General features: G+C 46.4%; 2 long non-coding RNA genes across 2 annotated transcripts in view; one reads left to right on the forward strand and one right to left on the reverse strand.

The window, feature by feature from the left end:
* The window catches only part of LOC132342578 (uncharacterized), a 31,598-nt gene extending 26,422 nt beyond the window's left edge, over positions 1 to 5,176 (reverse strand). The window contains exons 1-2 of the long non-coding RNA XR_009490993.1: positions 5,087 to 5,176; positions 4,564 to 4,987 (exon numbers count right to left, since the gene is read on the reverse strand). This is a non-coding gene — a long non-coding RNA (uncharacterized lncRNA). The remainder of the gene's footprint in view (positions 1 to 4,563; positions 4,988 to 5,086) is intronic.
* A 100-nt stretch (positions 5,177 to 5,276) lies between these two features.
* On the forward strand, positions 5,277 to 8,556 carry LOC132342579 (uncharacterized). Its single transcript, XR_009490994.1, has 2 exons — positions 5,277 to 5,357; positions 8,278 to 8,556. It is a non-coding gene; the product is annotated as an uncharacterized lncRNA (long non-coding RNA).
* The last annotated feature ends 901 nt before the right edge of the window (positions 8,557 to 9,457 follow it).

A 9,457-nucleotide genomic window follows, 5' to 3' on the forward strand; every position in this document is an offset into this window, starting at 1 on the left:
AAACATCCCCCTACTCCACATTCATACTGACTTTCCTCTCACCCCTCTTTGGGGCTGCTAAATTAAGAGGAAGATGCCGGTACCCAAAATCTCAAGCCAAGATATGAACTCCCAAAGCCACCTCTGCCTGCCACCAGTTCCTCAGAAATCTGAAACAATTTCCATTATTGGCAGACACGGTGTTTCCTCATTGCATGCTACTCTCCTACAACTGAAATTTGTAGACAAGAAAAATACAGCTGTTACACAGCACTAACTGGGCTTTTATGTGGCTTCACAGCCAGGAGACTGGCTATGGAATGCCACACACCTCCTTACCACGGCTTGCGTGCTGGGACCTCTATTCATTTTATGCATCGTGTATCGCGGAATTTTCCAGGATGTGGTAGAGTCATGTGGTTTGCTCTCAGAATTATGCAAAAAAGCTATTCTTTTTCTTGAGCAAGAACTCATAGGCACTTCAGAGCCCCGTTGACTCAGGCAGAGCTGTGGGGTGGGTTTTCCACAAAAAGATGAAGGAATAAATTGACACTGACTATGTTAAGGAGTCCTCCCCAAAGGACTAGGAATTCCTTGCTCCAAGTCAAGTATGAGAGCTGTTCTGAAGCAGCAAGCCTTGAAAAACTCAGAGTGGACTTCAGGTCCTTTAGCTTTGTGGTTTCATTATGTATCAGCTAAGGAGACGCTGGACAAGGATATGGTGACCCACTCCAGTGTTCTTGCCTGGAGAATCCCAGGGACGGAGGAGCCCGGTGGGCTGCCGTCTATGGGGTCGCACAGAGTGGGACACGACTGCAGTGACTTCAGCAGGAGAGATGCCATTATTAGTTGCCTATTTTTTTAAATTAAAATAATCAAGCCAATGGAGTGTTCTGTAGAAGGAAGCCTGGGAGAGCAGAGCCCTCTGTTCACTGGCATCGGGGCCCAGGAGGAAGTAAGCTATGTAAGCATTTTGAATCGAGCATGAGTATCTTGTAGATTGAGGGTGAGAACATGTTTTTTCCCAAGGAGAGGAGGATGAGCTGAGGCCCTTGTCTTGCAGGTTGACCTTGGCCTCCTGTGATAGAGTGTTGTGTCTGGATTGTCCGCCGTTCAGGGAGCACCTGGGTGGCTCACGTTGCTCTGAGCTACTTTTAGGCCTTTGGTCCCTTATCGCTGGATGTTCACGTTGATTTGCCTCCAGATTTATCAGGCAAGCACTGTAGCTGCAAGTTCAACCTGTAGGTGAATAAGGCTGCTCATCTCCTCTCAGTAAGCGTTTAGGATGTGAGAAGGGAGGAGGAGGAGGAAGGGGAGGAGGAGAAGGAGGAATGAAACGCAAATGAGGAGAGGATCTTTGGGATGATAGCAAAGCTTGGCAACGTCTGCAGGGAAGACTCCTCAACTTCTGCTGGGGTAACTCCAGCCCCCACTGCTGTGTGTGGGGTGCTTCTGCCCTGTGGGTGTCGAGAAGGCCCTCCTCTCCCCATCACACCCTCCAAAGCTCAGCCGTGGCCTGCCGTGTGGTGCTTCTGTGCTATACGCTTTATTAATAGGGTATGAATTCGGTCTCATCACTTGAGGCCGCCTATCTTCACCACATTAACCTTCAGATCAAATGTTCAGAGTCCCGACCAGGTCCACTACTAACTTTCCCCACCCTCTTTCTGAATTGGCTGCATGTGAGTCACACCCCTCTGGATCTAAAGTTCAGAGAACGCATCTGAAGGTATCTCTTCTAAAACTGTCTTGGTGGCTCTGAGGAATCTTCTTCCCAGACTGCCCCCAACTGAATTCCTCCTCACACTGGAATCCACAGTTTCACAGAAACATTGGCACATAACCTTCATTTTTAGACAAGAAAAACCATCTTAGACTTCCAACTATCCATTCTAAACCAAAGAGGCTTCACAAATGATCTATTTTCTGAACTGTTGCCTCTCCTCATTATCACCATGATTACAAACATGGCCAGACTATTCTTGAAAAAATTATTCAGGTTCCAACTGTGTAAAAAGATATAAGATGAAAAGGAACATTTTCTCTCCATTTTCCCATCGCCTCCTCACAACAAAGATTCTCAGTATTATTGTAGTCACCATCACAACTCTAAATGACATGCTTATTTCTTTATCTGGATTCAACAACTTCCAGCTGCATCTGCTGTTACCAGACTCAGGTTTGGCTACTCGCCACTCAAAAGCCAATACTCGAGGGGCAAGTGTTGGTAGAAAGGAAAGCTGCTTCAAACAGAAAAGTCGGCAATCTGAGGAGAAGGCGGACTCATGTCCTGAGACCAAGGCCTAAGATTCTGCTCAGCCGTGAGTTGTTTTTAACTTTTTATTTTGTATTGGAGTATAGTCAATTAACAATATTGTGATAGTTTCAGGTGAACGGTGAAGGGACTGAGCCACACATATACATGTATCCATTCTCCCCCAAACTCCCTCCCATCCAGGTGGCCACATGACGTTGAGCAGAGCTCCCTGTGCTGTACAGTAGGTGCTTGTTGGTTATCCATTTTAAACACAGCAGTGTGTACGTGTCCATCCCAAACTTCCTAATTATCTCTTCCCCCCATTCTTCCCCCATCAGCAACCATAAGTTTGTTCCTAAGTCTGTGAGTCTGTTCTGTTTTGTAAGTACATTTGTATCAATTCTTTCTAGATTCCTCATATACAGGATGTCATATGATACTTCTCCTTCTCTGTCTGACTTACTTCACTTAGTATGACAATCTCTGGGTCCATCTATGTAGCTGCAAATGGCATTACTTCATTCTTTTTAATGTCAGCCATGGCAGTTTTTAAAGGGAAAAGGGGAGAAGGATCTTAATGAATCATCAAGGCAGGAGGTCAAGCTCCACATCAATTTCCATCGTGTGCAGGCTGGCTGACTCCTTGTGATCTTTCTTCAGATGGCATCTCATCCCTTGTGGTCTGCCTGCAGGATTGCTAAGGGGGCTATTGGGAGTGGAGAGCTGGTCATTCCTTTACTACTTAATTTTTCATTCTTATAGTACTCTGGGAAAAGAATCAGCCGGTTAGGCAAGACATAGTGTGCACTCAGGAGAGAGCATAATTCAGGAGTTCGGTTAAATTACCTAATGATCTCATGCCTATAATTAGATTTTTTTTTAAGGTTAGAGGAGAACAGAAATAGGCAAACAGGAATGGGGCAAAAGAGCTGCTTTCACTGTTACTCTCAGCTCAGGGTAATGCTTCTGCCCCCAAAAGTGGTGAAAAGTTAAAGATTTTGCTTCATCTGTACTTGCAGATAAATCTTTTTTCTACAGCCCCTCCCACCTCCAAGTGCCCCCTCTCTGAGGCCCTGTGTCTCTGGAACCAGATGGCGTTTATGAACGTGAGGGTTCACATTAGGATGAGCTATTTTTTAAAACTATTTGTTGTTGTTCAGTCACTAAATCGTGTCTGACTCTTTGTGACCCCATGGACTGCAGCACACCAGGCTCCTCTGTCCTCCACTACCTCCTGGAGTTTTCTCAAATTCATATCCACTGGGTCAGTGATGCTATCAAACCTTCTCATCCTCTGCTGCCCCGTTCTCCTTTTGCCTTCAATCTTTCCCAGCATCAGGGTCTTTTCCAATCAGTCAGCTCTTCGCATCAGGTGGCCAAAGTACTGGTGCTTCAGCTTCAGCATCAGTCCTTCTTATTTATTTATTTATTATTATTGGCTATGTTGGGTTTTAGTTGCAGTACTTAGGATTTCCCTTGAAGCACGTAGGATCTTCTGTTGCAGTGCGCTGGCTTCTCTCTAGTTGTAGTGGGTGGAGAGCATCTGGGCTCTGTGGTTTTGATGTGAAGGCTTAGTTGCTGCACTGCATGTGGGATCTTAGTTCCCTGACTAGGGACTGAACCCATGTCCCCTGCACTGGAAGGCAGATTCTCAATCACTAGACAAGGGAAGTCCCTAGGATGAGCTTTGATGATGACTGGTACTGGGGAGGAAGAACATTTCCTCCCCACTTCTAGGTTCTTTTGGATGGATTAAGAATTAAATTGGCCTGAGGCAGATTAACAGGGGAAAATCACACCAAAAATCAATAGCATGGATATATGGGAAAGATCCAGGAAAACTGAGTAACTTGCCAAATAGCCAAAACCCTCACCTTAAATACCATCTTCAACTTAAGACAAAAGAAGATGTTAGGGTAGTGGTTGTGGGCTTTCAAGGGAGGGAAGGCAATTGACAGGGAGATGGAAAAGTGAATGTTTGGCACATAAGTGTTTGCTGGGCCCTGCAGAGAAAACGGGACTCAGCTGCTGCTGCTGCTGCTGCTAAGTCGCTTCAGTCCTGTCTGACTCTGTGCGACCCCATAGACGGCAGCCCACCAGGACTCAGAGAGGAGCTTAAACAGAATTTGCTGTAGTTCATACTATAGTGACCTACAAAGCTAGCTCCTTTCCTAGGACAGATTCTCTATCTACATTCTTTAGGCAGCAATCTTTGGGGCCTTGGTTGTTTTCAACTCAAAATAATCTGCATGCCAAATCGAGTGATTGGGGTGTCAAATTTTGTCCACCTACACTGGCAAGGTTGGAAGGGGAGCCCACAGTCTCACCTCTGGTGTCCACCCAAGATCTGTGCTGAGAGAGGACTAAACAGCAGAGCAAAGCTGGTGCTCCTGAACCGTCTTGCATTCTTCTACAGTCTCACCTCTGGTGTCCACCCAAGATCTGTCCTGAGAGAGGACTAAACAGCAGAGCAAAGCTGGTGCTCCTGAACCGTCTTGCGTTCTTCTACAGTCTCACCTCTGGTGTCCACCCAAGATCTGTGCTGAGAGAGGACTAAACAGCAGAGCAAAGCTGGTGCTCCTGAACCGTCTTGCGTTCTTCTACAGTCTCACCTCTGGTGTCCACCCAAGATCTGTGCTGAGAGAGGACTAAACAGCAGAGCAAAGCCGGTGCTCCTGAACCGTCTTGCGTTCTTCTGCTCTCTTTCATGCTCAGATAGCACCAGGCTAGCTGGAAGCACAGGTCCTAGGGCTGAGGGTAAAAAGCACATCAAACTCTGCCTCTGATCTCCTCATCCAGTTCCTGTTGCCTGTGGGCTGCCGAGAGCGCTGGCTCCCTTCCCAGCCCCACCTGGTCACAGACAAGCCGAGGGCAGTGATGGGTTGCAGGTGCCTCGCAAGCATCAGGGGCCCGGAGAAGTGAGGTAGAACCAGGTGCCGGATGGGGGGAGAGCAGCCAGCCTGAGTCTCCTTGTTCACCCTCCCATGTGCTACACCCACCTTCTGTCTCCTCTTCCGTTGTCTCATAACCCACCCCCACCCCACCCCCAAGGCACCCCTGCACAGGAGACTATCACAGCACAGGACAGAAATCCAGAGATCTTCAGCCATCTTCACCGTAGGTGATTGCTCATTGGCTGTTTCTAAGACTTTAACCTGAATTTGCTAAGACTTCTCCATCTAGATGGATGCTGTCCAACAGGGTGATCACCAGCCACATATGTGATTATTTAAATGTAAACAAATTAGATAAAATTTGATAAATTAGATAAAACTGGAAGTGTTCAATAGCTGCTGTGGCTTGTGACCACCGTGCTGGAGAGTAGAGAGATGAAAGAGTTCTATCACCGCAGACATTTCTGGTCTAGACTTTCTCTTCTGACTGTGGTAGCTCCAAACTCTCCTCCCTCTGTAGTACCATCCCTTTATAGTACACAAAAACCCACTATTTTTGTCTAGACCTCTCCCTAGATGGGACTCCACATATCTATACATAAGGAAAGCTCCTTCAAAGGTTTTCCCTACGCCGAAGACCGGCTCTCCCCCTCTGATCAGAATTGCCTCTCTCCATGGGGAGCTGCGGGAGAAGGCGATGGCACCCCACTCCAGTACTCTTGCCTGGAAAATCCCATGGATGGGGGAGCCTGGAGGGCTGCAGTCCATGGGGTCGCTAAGAGTCGGATATGACCGAGCAACTTCACTTTCACTTTTCACTTTTCACTTTCATGCACTGGAGAAGGAAATGGCAACCCACTCCAGTGTTCTTGCCTGGAGAATCCCAGGGACGGGGGAGCCTGGTGGGCTGCTGTCTATGGGGTCACACAGAGTCGGACACGACTGAAGCAACTTAGCAGCAGCGTGGGGAGCTGGAGCACTGGAGTAATTTGTCCTTTTCTTTGGGGGAAGAAGAACAAGCTAGCTCCCAGGGGGGCCAGCAAGACAGTGTAGCCGTCTATATTGAATGGAGCCATCTACATCTACATAGAATCTGAGGGTTGGACAAGATGTCAGACAGTGATGATCTGAACTGGGCTAAGCAGAACTGAGTACTTGGGCACTTACTTACTTTAGTGAACAGAGTAGTCGGTGAGTCCAATTCCCTATTTTGAGGAAAACTCTGAGCTGGTGAAACAACCAGCCCAGTTAGTAAGGAAAGGCCTGAAATCTGTGTGATGCCTGAGTGTGGGCAGAGAGACTGACCCAGGAATGGGCTACAAGCTAATGGAAACACGAGAAAAAAACTAAGGCTTTACAAATGAAATATGTACATTTCAGAAAAAAGTTTATTCTGGAATGGAATTATTTTAAATCCATTTTCCATTTGATGTTCAACATGGATTTGGAAAGTTACCCTTGGCAATGCAGCAAGAGTTAAAGTGTGTGTGTGTCTATTTTAACTAGGGAAAAAATCCAATAACTTTTCTTTATTAAACACTAATGTCAATACTCATGTTGAAAACAATACATTTTTCTACTCAAAATGAAAGCAGTGATGGACACATAGTCAGCAATCAATATGTACTTGCTGACTGATTGAAAGTAAATCACAAAATAAAAATACAAATTAGGAGCCCAGCCTCTGCTGACCATTCTCTCCCCAGACTAACGAGTTGTTTACTTCTCTAGTGACGGCTTCTCATTAGGGATTGTTAGTACAAAACAGTGCTTGTTGAGGCTGGGCCTAAACTAATCTGTGTTAGAGATCAGTCTCTATCTTGAGTGGTACAGCCACAGAGATAAGATGGCAGGCACAAAACCTCAATCCTTTTCTTTTTACAGTGGATTGTGATTGAATTCACCAGTTCCTTCAACTAGGAATTTTATGATTGGCATTTCAATTCTATGACTGGAGAAGCGCTGCTTACTTGGGGCAAATCATGGGTTTGAGGGGCAAAAAAAGAGGTACTTACTGGTTAGGAATTTCAAACCAGACAGTCTAGTCTACGCAGGAGCTGTGAATACTTGTCCTGAATGTAGCTTCTGCACATGATCATATGCCAGTAATAGCAACAATTGCAATGAGCATGTGACCATTTCTCCTGCTTCTGATGAAACTGACCTTACAGATTGCTTTGGAGAGGATGATGTTTCCCTTCCCATCTCTGATAATAAATTGCAAGCTTTATAAGTCGTAACAAAGAGACTCCAGATGTCACGTCTCAAACCTCAAACAAGATGGAAGGTTAAGTTCTCTCTCACAGAACAATCCAGAGCCAGCAGTCAGGATCCACTCCTCCGTCATCTAGGGACTGAGGCCAGCAGGGTAGATCATCCACTCTCAGTGCATGGTTTCCAAGGCTGCCCCCGTCTTTGCCATGTCTACCCAGCAGAAAGGAAAGGGAGCCTGGAGAAGTGTGGCCCTGTGAGTGGCTATATGTCTATAGAGTCATATTCCATTGGAGCAAACTTGACTACACTTGGCTGCAAGGGAGGCTGGGACTAGTATGTTTCTAACCAGGCTCCATGTGTTCTAGCCATTACTCTAGCCAAAAGTCAAAGTCGCTCAGTCATGCCCATGGACTATACAGTCCATGGAATTCTCCAGGCCAGAATACTGGAGTGGGTTGCCTTTCCCTTCTCCAGGGGATCTTCCCAACCCAGGGATCGAACCCAGGTCTCCCACATTGCAGGCAGATTCTTTACCAGCTGAGCCACAGGGAAGCCCAAGAATACTGGAGTGGGTAACCTATCCCTTCTCCAGGGGATCTTCCTGACCCAGGAATCGAACCAGGGTCTCCTGCATTGCAGGTGGATTCTTTACCAATTGAACTATCAGCCAAAAGGTGAGCACATAATCCAATTTTGGTAAAGAACACTCTCCCAAGCATAGAAATTTTAATATTGAGCAGAACAGCAAGAAGAATGCAAATGGTTGAAGCCAATCCATCTCAGTGGCAGAAAACTTGCACTGACTTTGTAACTGAGCAGGACCCTGTGGGGCCTTCCCAGGACAGACCTCCTTCCCCATATCCTCGGCTATAGTTCCTTTCTGAAGTACCCAGATAGCAGAATCTGATGCACACCCTCTGAGTTGTTTTACAGATGCTAAAACCATCACCAAATGGAAGAAATTAACTACCTGATGATCATCCCAGACCCACTGGCACCTAAAGACTGATAATGTTAACAACCCTCTTACCTCACCATCAACCAGAGAATTGTGAACAAACTGATCACATACCCTGTGACCACCACCCACTTCCTCATCTGTCCTTTAAAACTGCCTTGATGAAACCCTTTGGAGAGCTTGGGGTTTTAGAGCATGAGCCACCCATTCTCCTTGTATTGTCAGCTTTACAATAAATGCTGCACTTTCCTTCAGCACAACCCATTGTCAGTAGATTGGCTTTTCTGCATGCATGTGAGCAGATCCAAGTTTGGTTTGGTAACAATTTCTACCAGCTAGACTCCTGGAACTGCCCTAATTCCTGACCGGTTTCTCACATCTCCCTCTGGCACTGCTGTAAGTATTGTCTCTGCTTATGGCTAACCAGAGATGGTGTTCATTATTTGCAAGAAAGATGCAACTGATACAACTACCTCTTGGAACCACCTGCTGCTAAGTCACTTCAGTCGTGTCCAACTCTGTGCGACCTCATAGACGGCAGCCCACCAGGCTCCCCCGTCCCTGGGATTCTCCAGGCAAGAACACTGGAGTGGGTTGCCATTTCCTTCTCCAATGCAGGAAAGTGAAAAGTGAAAGTGAAGTCGCTCAGTCGTGTCTCTTAGCTACCCCACGGACTGCAGCCTACCAGGCTCCTCCATCCATGGGATTTTCCAGGCAAGAGTACTGGAGTGGGGTGTCATTGCCTTCTCCCTTGGAATCACCTACAGCTTGACTAAATAACAAAGCTCTCTTGTGCATCTGCTGTGTGCTAGACAATGTTCTAGGCAGTAGGATACATCAATGAGTGAAACAGACCAGGACCCTGCCCTCACTGAGCCGCCTCTTCTGATTTCCTGAAAGCAAAGGTCTTGGCTTTGGGGGCTCTCTTCTCTGTTTCTTGGGTGGGAGCCTGAAACTCCAGTTGTGACTCAGCAGGTTTCCCACAAAGACAAATGCACAATAATATTACAGTAAGAACCCTACACATGAATGAGGTCTGTTTTGAGGGTGCATTCATAAGGCCAATTTATTCACAAGTTCACCAAAGTTATCCTAGGTACCCAATTAACACAGTTGGCTATATAGTACTGTACTATAATAGGTTGACAGTACTTT

The sequence above is a fragment of the Bos taurus genome, chromosome 17 (assembly GCF_002263795.3).
Source record: "Bos taurus isolate L1 Dominette 01449 registration number 42190680 breed Hereford chromosome 17, ARS-UCD2.0, whole genome shotgun sequence".
NCBI lineage: Eukaryota > Metazoa > Chordata > Mammalia > Artiodactyla > Bovidae > Bos > Bos taurus.